The sequence below is a fragment of the Pelodiscus sinensis genome, chromosome 4 (assembly GCF_052426305.1).
Source record: "Pelodiscus sinensis isolate ZL-2025 chromosome 4, ASM5242630v1, whole genome shotgun sequence".
NCBI classification, from domain to species: domain Eukaryota; kingdom Metazoa; phylum Chordata; order Testudines; family Trionychidae; genus Pelodiscus; species Pelodiscus sinensis.
Window position 1 is genome coordinate 96,087,269 of NC_143055.1, and position 17,644 is coordinate 96,104,912.

Below are 17,644 nucleotides of genomic sequence, written 5' to 3' on the forward strand. Positions count from 1 at the left end.
CAGGGGATAGAAATGGTGTCCTTGGCCTCTGTTTGTCAGAGTCTGGAGAGGGATGACAAATCACTTGATCATTGTCTTTGGTCCACCCTCTCTGGGGCACCTGGTGCTGGCCACTGTTGGCAGATAGGCTACTGGGCTAGATGGACCTTTGGTCTGACCCAGTACGGCCATTCTTATGTTCTTATGTCTTCCCTTAAGCCTTGGAGGGATCCAACTCTGTCCTAATAGAGCTGCAAGGAGAGGTGGCCTTAGAGATGGATGAGGGCTCCTTTAGGTAGCTTTGCTGGGGCATTGTGGGCCAGGGATTATCACTGTAAGGGGAGGATGTGCTCATTCTTCACAAAAATGACAATGGTTTCCAACTGATGCAGAGGGCCACAAGATGAGGGGAGTAGCTGGATGGCAGCCAGGAGCTGGGCTGGGACAGTTCATTATGTGGATGGTGGTGAATTAGAAGAACACATTCCTCCTAGCAGTTATCCTGAACTTTTCATACAGGAGGTCCATGTGATGCATTCAGCTTTGGCTTATTTTAAGAGGGATAAGGGATCTTTCGGAAAAGGCTTTATTTTCCGAAAGATCCGTGTCTAGACTGGCGCTTTTTTCTGGCAAAGCTCCATGCCGAAAAAAGCGGCAGCCATTTTTATGCTAATGAAGCGGGGGAGATTTAAATCCCTGCTTCATTAGCAATTGCGGTATGTCTAATTTGCATCCCTTTTACGAAAAAGGGATGCAATATAGATGTAGCCATAGAATAGACCTACTGCTGATCAGAATATCTGATGCTATTTAGGAAGCATGATAAAAGAATACAAACAGAAGCTAAAATGAAATTAGACACTTTTAGTTCATTTGGTAAGGTGTTGTAGCTTTCATTTTGAGACAGGTGAAATCCTATTCAACAGAGTAATTACAGTTAAAATGTATCCAGAGCATGGTAATAAATGTAAAATTGAAAGCGAGAAAGGGCTGTGCAGGATATTTGGCTTTTTAAATGCTTATACATTTTATGTAAAATATACTCTTTGGCTGTGTCTAGACTGGCAAGTTTTTCTGCAAAAGCACTTGCTTTTGCGGAAAAACTTGCCAGCTGTCTACACTGGCTGCTTGAATTTCCGCAAGAACACTGACATCTCATGTAAGAAATCAGTGCTTCTTGCGGAAATACTATGCTGCTCCCATTCGGGCAAAAGTCCTTTTGTGCAAAAGCTTTTGTGCAAAAGGGCCAGTATACACAGCTCAGATTTGTTTTGTGCAAAAAAGCCATGATCACGAAAATGGTGATCGGGGCTTTTTTGCGCAAAAGCGCGTCTAGATTGGCATGGACGCTTTTCCACAAAAAGTGCTTTTGCAGAAAAGCGTCCATGCCAATCTAGACGCTCTTTTCTGCAAGTGCTTTTAACGGAAAACTTTTCCATTAAAAGCATTTGCAGAAAATCATGCCAGTCTAGACGTAGCCTTTGAGAATGTTTTTGGGGAAGGAATTTACATATGGATCCCATCCTGCGGGAGGAACTATAAGGTGAGAGATTAAAGGCTTAGCACTAAGCCAGTGTCATGCAGACTTTAGCTACAGGGTGTGCATTACAGATGCCAAGCCTGTGTGCCTGGTCTCCATTACTGACCACCATCCCATTCACATGCAGGATCATTCAGTGTTTACACAGGTCAATTTACAGTAAGAATGTTACATCAGTTATATAATGCACCGCGTATTCCTGTGGCACCAATTTACAAGGAAATGCACATTCCCAAACATCTGTCAATAGCATCAGCATAATTGCCTTTGCAATTACCAGTCTCCTGTCATCACGGGTCTTTTTATTTTGAAAAATGGCAAACAGGGAATTGAAATCTTGTTCTTAGGTCACCTACATTAAGCAATATACCTATTGCAGGCAGGGAGAGTCTGGTCAGTTCAAGTGAATTTGGTTGCTTTTCACAAACACTTCTTCCAAATATTGCCTGTATTTATTGCTCTGTGTGTATTTTAAACATTAGTAAAATGCATTTAGTTTTGCCAGATTATGCTGTCTGCTACCAGAATTGGCATGCTACTGGCATTTGCAGTGGAAAGACAAATGGACTGAAATAATAAGAGAATCCAAATAATTGTATCCCACTGAGAGTTCTTCCAGGTCTGGGTTGGAACATATTGCCAGGGCTGCCCACTCTCTGTAGGTACATAGAGGATTTGCTTTTATATGTCTATTAATCATTCATCTTTCACCAGCACTAAATTGAAAATGGGGGATGAAAGCTAAAGAATGACAACTCCTTTCAAAAGGTCTAATCCTGAAACATGTTTACAGACAGGTTAGTGCACCCATGGAGAACACTGTTTACTTCCAAGTTCTCCTGTTCTTACTAGAAAGCACAATCACTTCATTAAAATAGTCTTAGCCTTACTTTCATATCCTGTGGATAGATGACACAATGATATATATCAGAGGGGTAGCCGTGTAAGTCTGAATCTGCAAAAGCGGCGAGGAGTCCTGTGGCACCTTATAGACTAACTGAAGTGTAGGAGCATAAGCTTTCGTGGGCAAAGACCCACTTCGTCAGATGCATGTAGTGGAAATTTCCAGAGGCAGGAAATTATACCTGCCTCTGAAAATTTCCACTACATGCATCTGACGAAGTAGGTCTTTGCCCACGAAAGCTTATGCTCCTACACTTCTGTTAGTCTATAACGTGCCACAGGACTCCTCGCCATATATGAGACCAACCTTGGGTTTGCTACTATAGGTTGGACCTCACTAGTTCGGCACCCTTGGGATCTGACTGATCTCAAACAATGGGATTTGCCAGACCAGGGAAGGTCCCTCTTCTCATAGCCATGCTGCCCCAGGCTAGGGATCCAGCCTGCCCCTGCTACTGCCTCAGCCCCCCCGGGCAGGCCTGCGCCTAAAAGGGCCCTGCGCACTGAACCCAGAAGTGTGTCGGCCTGTGCTGCAGGAGGTTTGAGTTTAGCGCAGGGTTTCCCTGTGCTGCGGGAAGGGGTGTGTGTGTGTTGGCAGGGGATTTTTGGTGTGCTGGTTTGTTTTTGGTTTTTTTGCTCAACCAAAGTTGCTGCGGGGCCCCATCGAAATTCTTTGAATTGGGCCCTGCACTTCCTAAAGCCGGTCCTACACCCGGGGCTCTCATAGGGCCCACTACTGCTGGGACCAGAGTGCCACAGCCAGAGCTGTGCAGCTGGGGCAGAGCTGTGCATCCACCTGGCTCCGTAGCTGGGGCCGTAGCTCTCTGTCTGGGGTGGAGGGACGGGGCCTGAGCTCCCAGGCTGTTGTTAGGGCTGGAGCTGGAGTTCCGCGGCCGCTGGAGACAGAACAGGGCTGAGCACCGCAGCCAGGGACGGGGCCAGAGCTCCCTGGCTGCCGCTGGGGTTGGAGCTCCCTGGCCGAGGTCAGAGCTCACTAGCTGGGGCTCACCAGGAATCTCCTGGAAAGCAGCTGTAGTGTCCTACAAATGAAAGAATCATTTGGTGTCTCTAATTTTGTTAAACTGATACAAAAATGGGCTTCCCCCAATGTTGGTGTCACTTGCAAATTTTATCTGTGATGATTGAATACTTTCATCCTGGTCATTGAAAAAAAAGTTAGATAGAGTAGGGTCAAGAACTGAACCCTGTGGGAGAACCCCTTTTCAGTTACATTTTGACAGTTATCAGTCAACCAGTTTTTAATCCATTTACTGTGTGCCATATCAAGTTTACATTATTAAGGTTTTTAATTCAAAATCTCATGTCATATCAAGTCAAACATCATACAGTTGTCTAACCATTACACCAACATTACTACCTTTATCAAACTTGTAACCTCATACAATAAAGACATCAAGCAAGTTTAAGAAAGATCTATTTTCCTTAAACCTATGTCAAATTGCATTAATTGTTATTACCCTCTTTTAATTCTTCATTAATCAAGTCCCTTGTCAAGTGCACTATAGTCTTGCTCCAGATTGATGTCAGGCTGATAGGCCTATAATTACTTGGATCATCCTCATAATTACCCTTTTTAAAGCTGTTACAAAATTAGCTTTCTTCTCTCTTCTAAATTATCTGCAGCACTCCAAATCTTACTGAAACAAATCATTCTCTACCTCCAGAGTTCTCACTGATAAGATAAGCAGTATAACATTTACCTGTTGTATATTATGGAGGTAACATGAGGCTTCTCAAAATGCTTTACAAATGTGAATTCTCTTGGGGTAAATGTATATGATGTGAAAATGGTAAATAGTGTTATTTTAATAGCATGAAGTCCTGGGCCCAAAATTCTGCCTTGAATAATAGCAGATGGGAAAACAGCTTATTTATCTTTAGCCAAAGAGGCCTGTCCACAAAAATCTTCTGGTTTAGGACTTCTCCAGTCACACACTTTATTTAAGTATGTATAGTTATGTCTCCAAAGTAAAGCCTGGCTTTTTTGATTTCTTACAGGTAACAACTCACATTTGTTTGAAGGGATTTTTTTAGCTGCCTCAAAGGGTTTTTCCTTTCTGTAGCATTTTTTTCTGTCATTGTTGGAAGCTGTTCTAATCACAAAATTACATGAGCCAAGAAGGTGTTATATAGTGTATTTGATGGTTAGATATAGAGTCTGGCAGTGCTGGTGAAAAGCCCCCATGAAAATATATGCAGGATCTAAAACATCTATTCTGTTTCTGAAATTTTAGGGAGAGGGGAGATTAAAGTTGTGGTGAATAATTTAATAAATCATATACTATAGGCTATTTTACTGTCAAAATCCCATTAGACACACATAACAGTTATAGAACTGGTAAATTAATACATTTCTCACTCTGGAAAAGGATGCAAAATGAAGCCAATTTGATATTGGCAGTGCACAATACATCATGTAACGACAATTATTACACTATTTTCAAGCTCTGAATATCTAAATTGTTGATGAAGATATTGAACAGAGCCGGTCCCAAAATAGACCCCTGCGGAACCCCACTTGTTATGTCTTTCCAGCAGGATTGTGAACCATTAATAACTACTCTCTGAGTACGGTTTTCCAGACAGTTATTCACCCACCTTTTAGTAGCCCCATCTAAGTTGTATTTATCTAGTTTATTGATAAGAATATCATGCGAGACCATATCAAATGCCTTACTAAAGTCTAGGTTTACCACATCCACCGCTTCTCCCTTATCCACAAGACTCATTATCCTATTAAAGAAAGCTATCAGATTGGTTTGACATGATTTGTTCTTTACAAATCCATGTTGGCTGTTCCCTATCACCTTGCCACTTTCCAAGTGTTTACAGATGAGTTCCTTAATTACTTACTCCATTATCTTCCCTAGCACAGAAGTTAAACTAACTGGTCTGTAGTTTCGTGGGTTGTTCTTATTTCCCTTTTTATAGATGGGCACTACAGGCAGTCCCCAGGTTATGTACAAGATAGGGACTGTAGGTTTGTTCTTAAGTTGAATCTGTATGTAAGTCGGAACTGGTACATATTGTAGGGGAAACTCTAGCCAAACATTTCTCCAGAGCTCAGTTTTATTCTCCCACACCTCACTTCCCTCAGTCCTTTATTCTCAAGCTGAGGTGTCTGCTGAGAAAAGCCACTCTGCGTCTCCCTGGTCTGCTGCGGGGGGGGGGGGGGGGGGGGGGCGCTAGCTTCGCGTCTCCCTAGTCTGCTGGGGGAAAGCAGCTAGTGCAGGGTTGCCTCACCCCGTTTGTAAGTAGGGATCCGATGTAAGTCGGATCCATGTAACCCGGGGACTGCCTGTATATTTGACCTTTTCCAGTCCTCTGGAATCTCTCCTGTCTCCCATGATTTTCCAAAGATGATAGCTAGAGGCTTAGATACCTCCTCTGTCAGCTCCTTGAATATTCTAGGATGCATTTCATGAGGCCCTGTGACTTGCAGGCATCTAACTTTTCTAGGTGATTTTTAACTTGTTCTTTTTTTATTTTACCTTCTAAAACTACCCCCTTCCCACTAACATTCAAGGTACGTCAAAACTACATGGCTCCGTCGACGGAGCCATGTAGATTTGTTGTTTTGGCAAAGGGAAATGAAAAGGCGATTTAAATAATCGCCGCTTGATTTAAATTTATATGGCTGCCGCGCTGAGCCAACAAACAGCTGATCAGCTGTTTGTCCGCTCAGCGTGCTAGTCTGGACGCTCCCCTGCCGACATCAAAGCCCTTTGTTGGCAGCCCCGGTAAACCTCATCCCACGAGGAATAACGGAGCTGCTGACAAAGGGCTTTGATGTCGGCAGGGGCGTGTCTAGACTAGCGCGCTGAGCGGACAAACAGCTGATCAGCTGTTTGTCGGCTCAGCGTGGCAGCCATGTAAATTTAAATGAAGCGGCGATTATTTAAATCGCCGCTTCATTTCCCTTTGCCTATAACCCTAATCTACATGGCTCCGTCGACGGAGCCATGTAGTTTAGACACAGCCTCACTGTGTTAGGTGTTCCTTCAGACTTCTCGGTGAAGACCGAAACAAAGAAGTCATTGAGCATATCTGCCATTTCCAAGTTTCCTGTTACTGTTTCTCCCTCCTCACTGACCAGTGGGCCTACCCTCTCCTTGGTCTTTTTCTTGCTTCTAATGTATTTCTAAAAAGTCTTCTTGTTTCCCTTTATTCCGGTAGCTAGTTTGAGCTCATTCTGTGCCTTTGCCTTTCTAATTTTGCCCCTGCATTCCTGTGCTGTTTGCCTATATTCATTCTTTGAAATTTGTCCTACTTTCCATTTTTATATGACTCCTTTTTTATTTTTAGATCATGCAAGATCTCGTGGTTAAGCCAAAGCGGTCTTTTGCCATATTTTCTATCTTTCCGACACATTGGAATAGCTTGCTTTTGGGCCCTTAACAATGTCCCTTTGAAAAACTGCCAACTCTCCTCAATTGTTTTCCCCTCAGTCTCAATTCCCATGGGACCTTATCTATCAGCTCTCTGAGCTTACCAAAATCCGCCTTCCTGAAATCCATTGTCTCTATTTTGGTGTTCTCCCTTCTACCCTTTCTTAGAATTGTGAACTCTATGATTTCATGATCATGTTCGCCCAAGCTGCCTTCCACTTTCAAATTCTCAACCAGTTCCTCCCTATTTGTTAGGATCAAATCTAGAACAGCTTCCCCCCTGATAACTTTTTCAACATTCTGAAATAAAAAGTTGTCTCCAATGCAGTGCAAGAACTTATTGGATAGTCTGTGCCCCGCAGTGTTATTTTCCCAACATATATCTGGATAGTTGAAGTCCCCCATCACCACCAGATCTTGGGCTTTGGATGATTTTGTTAGTTGTTTAAAAAAAGCCTTATCCACTTCTTCCACCTGGGTAGGTGGCCTGTAGTAGACTCCTAGCATGACATCACCTTTGTTTTTAAACCCTTTTAGCCTAACTCAGAGACTCTCAACACTTCCATCTCCTATGTCCATCTCCACCTCACTCCAGGTGTGTTCATTTTTAATGTATAAGGCCTTTTTTTCCCTGTCTATCCTTCCTGAGCAAGCTGTACCCTTCTATAGAAACATTCCAATCGTGTATTATCCCACCAAGTTTCTGTGATGCCAACAGTGTCATAATGGTACTTATTTATTAGCACTTGCAGTTCTTCCTGTGTATTTCCCATACTTCTCACATTTGTATATAGGCATCTAAGATCCTGATTTGACCTTGCCTCCCAGTTTTGCCCTGACCCTCCTTTCTCTCTGTCATTATGTAACCTCGCAGGCAGGAGGGGGCAAGTCCTGGGAGGCTACACACGGGAAGGGTGCCCCAGTTCGCGCCTGAGGCTGCCGGTGCCACAGGGGGCAGGGTGGAACCCCAATCAAGTCCAAAAGTACCTTAAAACCTTCTTCTGGATGAAAGGTTATCCCATGGAAAGTTTGGTTGCAGTACCTCTTATAGTGTCCAAGTTATTAGCGTACAAACATACAAACGTTCTCCTTTATATATTAGATTTTCAGGAAAATTGTTGTCGGACCTGCAGCCTTACCATGCTGGACTCTAATGTTGTCATATTTGACATTTGTTTTAAAAATAAAACATAGGATTGTTTTTTTCAATTTGCTGAATAGCGTTGAGAACTCGAACCCGTCCCCCCCCCCCCCCCAGGAACTACAGAAACTCATATTTGCAGCACTTTTAGATATAAAATTATACTGAGCCAATGCTACAGAACTGAATAAGAAGCTGTGTTTAAAAGAGATATGTGAAAAATGCAGTTTGACCAATGTCCCTGATAGGTTTTTCCATCCATGTGCAGAATAAATTTTATGTGCACCAAAACATGTGTGTATGAACACCACCAGTAAAAGTATATGCCTCTGGCTGTGGGTGGGCACTCTGTTAATTAGCTGGGAAGCATCTGAATCTCTTCTGAGTGGCTGCCCAACCATACAGTTTCCAGGTATCTTTGGTCTTGATCATTTATGATCATTGCATATCCATGACACTTTTTGCAAGGCTGTTAATACTGTTGGCTTGAGGCTCTATTTAGATAGTTTCATTCTGGTTACATAAATTCCTTTATCTTAGTTTGCAGTGCTTGAACTCCACTGTAACAAATAAAGAAGTTAAAAGGATTAAACAAGCAAATAGCAAAGAAATCTCAAAAACCAGATTTTTTACTTGAAAGCATTAGGTATTGCTGTGTTTTTTTTGCACATTATTTTGAAAACAAAATCCTAACATCATTGCACACTTTGTGTACCTATTAGAATTGTAGATCTCAACTCTAGCAGAGTATATAAATGAAAGTTGTTTACTAACTACTTGTTTTTCTGTGCTTAGTGAGGTTGGCTGGGATTTTTAATATTCACTGCCCAGAGATATACTATTAGAATGATGGATAAGTTCTGGTTCTGTAAATGTTCACCAACGCTAATTATCACAGCTATTTGCTATTCTGAATAAGGGAAGTGAGAGGTATGGCAGAGAGAATGAGAAGGAAAGCTTCTTTTTATCATGAAGATTTGGGTTGCAGATTTCTGAAACATCCCCTTATGCTCTGTGGCCATGACTGCAGCTCCCAGTTCTGATCCTTTAGTATGATGGAATGATCTCCACCAAGGTTAAAGATTTCTTATGGAACAGACAGCTTTCTCATAGGTTGATCCAAAATTAAGAAACTCTTTTCTGCTGGTACACTTCTTGAACCATGCCCTCATACCCACAAACACAGAGTATCATAATAAAAATAAAAAAAGGTTTCACAATGGAGAAGGAATTGCACGTGATCAGTGCAAACTGTATCACTTAGGGCATGTCTACACCAGGAAATTATTTTGAAATCAATTATAACTCCTGAAATAAATAACTATTTTGAAATAAGCTTATTCCCCCAAACAAAGCAGGAATTATTATTTTAAAATAACCAGCCCCTTATTTCAAAATAACAAGCTTGGTAATATGGACATTCTATTTGTTATTTCAAAATAACTCCCTAGTGTAGACTAGGGCTCATACAGTCCTGAATAAGAATCAAAATAGAAAAGACTGGAGCAATATCCAGAGCTAGTATGTGATGTCATTGTCAAGTGCTGTTTTTTTCATGCAGCCACTTTGTGTACATTATTTTCTATAGCAGAAACACACAAGAATTAATATAAAGGATTTTAGAGCAGTTTGTGTTGGATAGATGAGAAAAGTGAGCACTCAGTATATTGGCAGGAAAGATGGAAAAACTGAGATTTATATTGCTAAAAAATACAGTCCAAAGTGTTTAGAACCAGTCAGATTTTTCTTGATTTATACAACTTCAAGGTAAAAATAATATAAACTGTATGGTGTACCTTCTGTAACTTTGGTTTTCATGGTGAATTTTATGGTAAGAGACTAAGGAGTCCATACATGTTTCTACAAGCCAGGGTTTTCCCCCATGTGATATTTGGACACCTTGCCTAGAGGTCCAGAAAGTCTGTGGTACTCCAGTCTATAATCTGAGGGGAAGGGAAAAATAGCAACTGCAAATCTCTGAACATTGGAGCGTACAGTACTACAGATGATAATACTGAATTGTGACTCGTGGATCCTGTGAACCCAGTTCCTAATGATTCATGGATCCTCTGAACCCAGTTCCTAATTACTTTCCAGAAGAGAGGTGAACAAGAGAGGGCCATCCAGGTAGTAAGCCTGAAGAGCCTAATGGGGCATGGTTATCTTGCTACTCTTCTATTAAACTGCCTCCTGGGACAGGACTAAAGAGCTTCTATGTTGAGTTGTTAGTGTAACAGTATGAGCTGTTATATTTAGGGTATTTGTATCCTTTTCTTTTTGTCACCTTCTATACTGGGAAGGTACATATTCAGCTAAAAACCCACCAAAGCCTTGATTCTGTAGAGACAGTTATTAGTACCCCGGCAGGATTAAAGTGTTCATAGGCCCTAGGTGCTCTCATAGTGGTAGGCCTTTACATTAATTTGTATATAAATATATAAGGGAGAAATGCTCTATTGCCTATACGCTGAATATTTAATTGCATGTTATACCTATGCTTTGTTTGCTGACTAAAGACAGCTAATTATTATGTTTGATTTAGCAGTTTTCCTATTTTCAAGTCAATTATGAATTTTTCTTAAGGCCCTGAATTTTTTGTAGGCCCTAAATTTTTTCGTAAGCCCTAGGCAGTGGGCCTATTTTGCCTAATGGATAATCCAGCCCTGATTAGTACTGCAGTAGTACCTGGGGCTCTAATTGAGATTGAGCCCATCATGCTAGATACTATACAAGGGTAATGAGAGACAATCCCTGTTCTGAAGAGAGTCTAGTCTGAGAGTAGACAGGTGAGAAGGGAAACAGGCAATGAGAGATGAACTGGTTTGTCAAAGCTATACAAGAAGTGAGAGGCAGAAACAGAACTTGGGTCTTGGCCCAACTCCTTCTTCAGTGCCCTAAACTAGACCACATTCCCTCTCCGGTACCATGCTTGTCTGACTGAGTAGCATGCAGATCAGAGCATTCTCATGGAATTAGGTGTAACAGTTAATTCGAACTAAAGACTTAGTTCGAATTAATGTTTGACTGTCGCATGTAGCCGCGGGCAGTTAGTTCAGACCAGTGGGATTTAAAAATGGCGATCGGATGGGAACATGCAAATAAAGCCCGGGATATTTAAATCCCGGGCTTCATTTGCAAGTTCGAATGCCTACATTAGCCTCCCTAGTTTGAACTAGGGGGCTAGTGTAGACATACCCTCAGACTTGGGCTTGGATCTATGACTCTGAGGAGCTGGAGAGGCTGTGCCTATGTCAATACTCAATCCAGGGTTGAGTCCTGTTTCTTTGCAGTCAGGGGAGCCAATAGCTTCATGCAAGCCCCTGAGCAAGATGGGGGGTTGGATCCATGACCCAAAAGGCAAAATAGATGGGGCCATGCAGCAGCCAGTTCTCAGCACTTCCAGGACCATGGCACGCTGCTCCCCCAGCCCTTAGAATCGCCCAGTGTGGTGCTCTGGCAGCAATTCAAAGGGCCTGGGCCTCTGGCCACTACTCTGGCAGTGGCTGGGAGCTCAGAGCCACTTTGAATCACAAAGCCCCGGGGCAGCTGCCCCTTTTGCGCGATGTTTTCAGTGCAGATGCAGCCCTGCTTGATTCGTGCCCTGGGAGTCTGCCTAACGTTTCCCCCAGTCCCGTGGAATGACTTCCTTTGTCCTTCTCGGCGCAACAGTCTCCAAGAGACCGTTGAAAACAGAAGCTACTGCCTTTGGCATATAGCAGCAACACAGTGAATCACTGTTAACCCTTCTATTGCCTTCTGACCTGCAAATGTCCTATCAAACAGCGTTCTGTGCGTGCATTGGAAACCAAACCAAGCAATGCTTGTGTAAAGTGTGTGGTTTTGTGGTCACAAGAACATAGTCACATTGTGCTGAATGTCTGGTTTGAGGCCAGCAAAACAGTGGACTTCAGCGGAAGAACCAGGCAGCATTAGTACCAGCAGATAAGGAAAAGCTAGCAGCTTTGCAAATTTTCCAAATTGAAGAGCAGAGCAGGGAGCAGATTAAGAGGCTGAAGAGTGAAGACCAAGAACCAGAACTGAACCATGGTCACCTTTTAAACTTAGAGCCTATTTTGTGAGGTACCAGTGGTGCATGATGACCTGGTAAGTTGAGATATACCGGCTGGACCCTGAATTCAGCATGGGGATTGATGGGAGCCAGCAGCAGGCTCCAAGGGAGGTCCACAGAGTGACTCTGTTACTGAAACTGGTCTCGGAGCAGGCTGTGAAATAGGATCAGTGGCAAATTCTGGGTCCATGCTTGGAGAAACTGCTTGAATGGTCCATTTCCCTTGAGAAACACCTGATGCTGAGTCTGCAGCAAACTTGGAGGAGACAGTGCACTGAAAGTTTCTGACTCCAATTTAAAATATATTGCTACAGTAAAGATCAATGCAAAACTTATGAGAAGCCCTGGCTATTAACATATATCTGCAAGAGAGGACTGTATCCCAGCATCTTGACACCTGCATCTGCTCCCCCTACCATGTGGAGTTCAAAATGGTGACTGGGAAATGCAAACAGGAAAGAACAGTATTAAAGAGTATTTCTATTGGAAAGACTCATGTTTTCATTTTGTTTTCTTTAAAGTAATAAAAGCTGTAAGTTTGCTAGATAGTAAACATCCAACTGTTTATGGAGCCACCTGAAAACCATGAACTGTGTTCGTGCGCGCGTGTCTGGGGATATTTCCAAATCTGTTCTATTTCCAAATCTAGTCCACTTCAGTTAGTCTATGGGTGACACAATCATTTCTCCCAAGAACAAGCAAGGTGTCAATTTTTATCCAGAAACGTACAGGGACGGGGGAGGAGGAAGGCTGTGAATTTCTACATGTTGGCATGCTCTCATAACAGACTAAGCCTTGAGGAAACTAATTGTTAAATCCTGCATGAATTTTGACCAAATCTGGCTGCTGGTAGCTGAAAACTTTTCCTGAAGCAGAAACTCCATATAGGCAATCATATTGCAGGTAAGAGCATATTTTTTAGGGCCACCTAGATAGCTGATTAGCTCACTCCACTCATATATGTGCTGTTCAGCCATTATATGTTTCAGCTGCATACACTACAGGTTTCCCACTAGCAGCTGGAATAACATCTTCCTTTGCCAATAGGGCGCCACAAGAGCAGTTATGTCCTCCAAAAGTGACAGTCTGAAATGATAGAAAAACCTTTTGCAAAAAGACATTTGCCACCTTTCCACAAGCCAAGTACTTATGGAGTTTTTATAAAAGGAAAAATAACTTGTAATGTTAAACTTACCATTGTCTCTGCATTTCGTTCACTGGTATTAACCAGGTGGTTCCAGGGAAGCATCTCTTTCAAAATATGTTGTGGTTCATTTTTGACATGTAACATTTTATGTCCTGGAACTTCCACAAGAATTAATATTGTGCTCTTCCGCTGAGGTATTTTAGGTAATAAGCCTCTGTTTCTTGTCCTCTTTCAGGCCCTGTGATCTCTACTGGCTGCTGTACACCTAAAACTAGATCCTTGGCCCTACATAGCTTCACGGACTGGACCAAAAGGAAGCGCTTCCATGGTTGAAACTCTTTAGAACGCTGACATGCAGGTCCAGTAACAAAGGTACTAAAGTCTGGAGAAACCACATGTTGAGAGGCAGGAGGAAAGGCTGAGGCTCTGTGTGCAGCTGGAGGGGAGGGTTTGAGTAAAAGTGCAGGGAATTGCAACACGGTTCCTGGAAAAGGAAGAGTGTTGCAAGGTAGTGGGCCCAATACAGAGAGCGGTTTGAGTGACTCATCTCCACAATGGACTGTTCCCCCCCTCAGCAACTTACCCTAAGAAGCTTGGACAGTTCCATGTTGGGGTAAGCCATGCCTTCAAGCCTTGTGTACAGCTGTGAGAGCAACTAAATACTATGCAGTTCTTCCATCTTGAATCCCTCTCGTGTGGATACTCCCTCCACCTTTCTGCCAGTGCCATGTGTGTGGAAAAAGGAGAATGTGGAACCAGGGGACAGGCAGTGGGAGTGGGGTCTGTGTCATGTTTGAACCATTTCCTGCGCTCTTTTTGCTTGTTTGTTTTGGAAATATTCTCCTGTTAGTTGCTTTGGGTGTGGTCAGTGGGACAAGTGCATAATGCAGACTGCATTGATGGCAATGGTGTCTAAACGGGACTGCAGATGTCTCCAATGAGATTTCAGTTTGCCAAAACCACATTCAATAACTGGCTGAGAATGTAATAGGCCTTCTTTTGTCAGGACATCTGAAACTGGGGTATGGTTTCATAAGCCAAGAGAAAAGGGGGCATGTGGAGTTTCCCAGAATAATAGGGTAACAGTAACTCCATTCATGACAATGACTTTGGTGGCTCCCAATGGAGATTTCCAATCAGTGTAAAACTCTGGCATCATGAACTTTTCAGGTGCAGCCCATGTTGGCCTTTCATAAATTGGCCTGTGTGGTCCATGAAGGTCTGCATAACAACCCTTTGAGGATTAGGCAGGCATCTGCTCCTTGAAGAGGTCAGTCTGTGAGTATGAGTCTCATCAATGGCTCCAGTGCAGTCAGGAAACCATTTTCTCTGAAAGTCAGCTATTGTCTCAAGAATATCTTCAATTCCCCTCTACCTTGGCATAAACCACACCGATTGCCTCAGAAATCTTTGCCATCACTTTACGCATCATCAACTTTCCAACACAAAACTGGTTGGCAAGGACCTGCAGCAGTTTGGGGGTACCTAACTTCCATAGAGTTATAGCAACCTGCTTCTGGACTGGTCAGGGTGATCTCATGTGAGTGCCTTTAAGCAGGAGGGTTTGGACAGTTTTCATACAAAACTCCAGAAATTTTCTTCATGCAAAAGTTCTGGATCCACTGCTAGTCATCCTGATTTGCATGATGATGTGGTCCCACCAGTCTGTGCTCATGGCCCTGCTCTACAGAAGGGCATCAACAACAATGATGAGTGGAGAGAGCGGCATCAGCCAATGGGAGTTCTCCATGCCAGAATACTCCTACTCCTCTGCCTTTTCCTCCTACTCCATCATAATATCTGTCAGATGACATTGGTGGGTCAGAAAATGTTTCTGAAATGTCCACTAGCATCTCATGGAAGCTCTACTTGTTTCCTGACACAGGTGCAAATATGCAACCAAAATAAATTCTTCAGAAAACACCCTTCTCCATGTTGCTGGCTCTGGGAGCTAACAGACCAAAATGGTTCCTTGGCGGGCTGTGTGGGCAGGCTGTTCAAACTACTTGTAATGCATAGGGTGGACTCTCTAGTTTTCCTTTGAAGCATCACTGCCAAAGGGCTATAGCAGCCAAGTTTCAGGAGGACATTAAGGAGTCTGGCATATGTTTGGTTTGATGCAGCAATGTGTGGATACTAGAGCTCCATATTTTAGGCCAGGTTAAAAAAATTGTTAACACAGGGTTAAGAATTAGTGTGGTTGCTCAAGACCCAGCTTCTTTAACACAGGTCAGTGCCCTAAAGTCCCAATAACCCAGCGTTTATGCTGCATTGTAGATGTACCCTCAGAGACACCCAGCAATAGGGTCAGGTACAGGACCTAGCAATCTAAAAAGGTCTTTGGGAAAGTAGCAGTAAATAAAATAGACTGGATGCCTTTCACAAAGATTTTGGATTGTAACACAGGGTGGAATGTGATCCCTGTGGATGTGGACCTAGGTGTATCTATTTTACGAGAAAATAATGCACATGAGTCAGTTCTGAATACAGAAAATTAAAGATCTGAATCTCCAAGGTTGAAGGTATTGATTACATTATGGATAATCAATTACTAGTAACTGTCATAGGTGCTGTATATGGCAAATCCATAAATGCCACTGTAGCAAATTGGAATGGCAACTCATTCCAAATGACCATAATCCTTTGCAGGCACTTGGTGGTAGCTATTCTGAAAAGTAAGAGAGTTACAGTATGTACACTATGCTGAATATATTCAGTATAATTCTTCATTTTGGGTGGAGTATGATTTGAAGCTGGAGTAAAGACTAAGATTTTTAAGGATTGACACTCTGTGTTGTCCATAATTTGGTGTTTGTATTATATGAAATCCTAATGGAAAACTGAGGTGAGTTATAATTTTTGATATTTGTTTTAAGCAGAAAAATTGTGTGTTGAATGTATGATAGGTTCATTGAGAGGTAGAAATAAATAAAATTACTTAGCCCTTCTGCATTTGGGTGGTGCATGTTTTTCCTCGGATGCTGCTTTTTAGGCATTTCAATCCCACTAAAGTAAATCACTGTCACAGGGGAAAAAAGTAGAAATGGGTGAGTGGATAAAGATAATTAAACTCTTCTAGGGACATGATGAGGCTTATGTCCAACAATGTACTCTGTGAAAAAAAAAATTCACACTGTCAGTACCAGTGGGACAGTAGTTTTCTACTACAACCATCAATTTTAGTTAATATCTAGTGTTTTATATATATTATCTGTAGTAGTACATATACTGTCTATGCTTAATCCAGCCCTGACTGATTTGCCCTCAGTGTACTTATACAGTTATGTCTGCTGGAGTCTGCAGACAATCCAAACCAATAATTCTAAGGAATTGTGAACTACTTCATCCATCTTAACTCTAAAGCCTGCTGGCACCCCATGGAGGGTGTGGCCATAGTGTAGGGTGTGCTAATGCCTGAGATTGCCTTAATTCAGTTCTGAAATAATAGTTTAGAGAAGTGGGTCCCTGGTATGGAATATATTACTACTAAAACACAGCATTCATTTTTAGACCAGGATCTGGTTTTAAATCAAATTTGCAACAGGATAATTACTTCATAGTAATGCCAGTGAGGATTAAACACAGATCTGGGTATGGAGAGCATTAGTTTGAGTCTTTGTGTGCCCAGTAGTTATTTTTAGGAAGTATTTTTTTAAAGGAGTTAGAATGCAAAAATTTCTTTCTGCAATGGAATGACATGAAAAGTCTGGTTTTCCTTAAAGTGGGTATTTACACCCATTAAGGTTGATAATAGTCATAGGTGCTGGCTTTTTCTGGGCCCCTGGAGGGTGCCCTAACCCTTGCTCCACCGCAGGCATGGCCCCCTCCCAAACCCTTTACCCATGTCCTTACCCAAACCTCACCTTGTCTTGGCCCAAATCTTGTATTAAAATATGCACAGTTCTGCTCCCTATAAACTCACAGAGTCCTGTTCTGGTTCTACACTCATCTGCATTTCCTATGATACAGTCACTCCGATAATATCTTTTTTTGCCCTAGAAGGTACATTTAATCTGCAAACAAAGATCCAGCCATAGCAGGTCTGGGTCAGTGGACTCAAACTTACAGGGCAAAACACTGAAGTGTAGACTTTGAAGTTTGGGTTGGAGCCCTGGCATTGAGATCCTGCAAGGAGAATTGGTCTCAGTCCCCTGACGCCAGCCTGAGCCAAGTTTTTTACTCCAAACCCCTTGAACCTGAGTCAGTGGATACAGGCTCTGAGATGTGGTGCCACGGGGTTTTTATTGTAACATGGACAAACCTTTAGAAACAACCAGCATTTTCTCTTTGGAATAAAGAAATAAAGGTTTATAATTGCACTACAAAGCACTTCCTGTTGTTTGGGAGAATTGTAGTTCACTTAATCAAACATCAACACTAATTTATTTTGGCGAAACAGTTCCCCTTTTAAAAAATCCCAGAAATACACACACAATTAATCACTTTTGAGAACCTG

General features: G+C 42.3%; 1 long non-coding RNA gene across 1 annotated transcript in view; it reads left to right on the forward strand.

Annotated features, from left to right (window-relative positions):
- LOC106732604 (uncharacterized) overlaps positions 1 to 16,213 on the forward strand; it is a 200,753-nt gene extending 184,540 nt beyond the window's left edge. The window contains exon 4 of the long non-coding RNA XR_016349466.1: positions 13,424 to 16,213. This is a non-coding gene — a long non-coding RNA (uncharacterized LOC106732604). The remainder of the gene's footprint in view (positions 1 to 13,423) is intronic.
- The last annotated feature ends 1,431 nt before the right edge of the window (positions 16,214 to 17,644 follow it).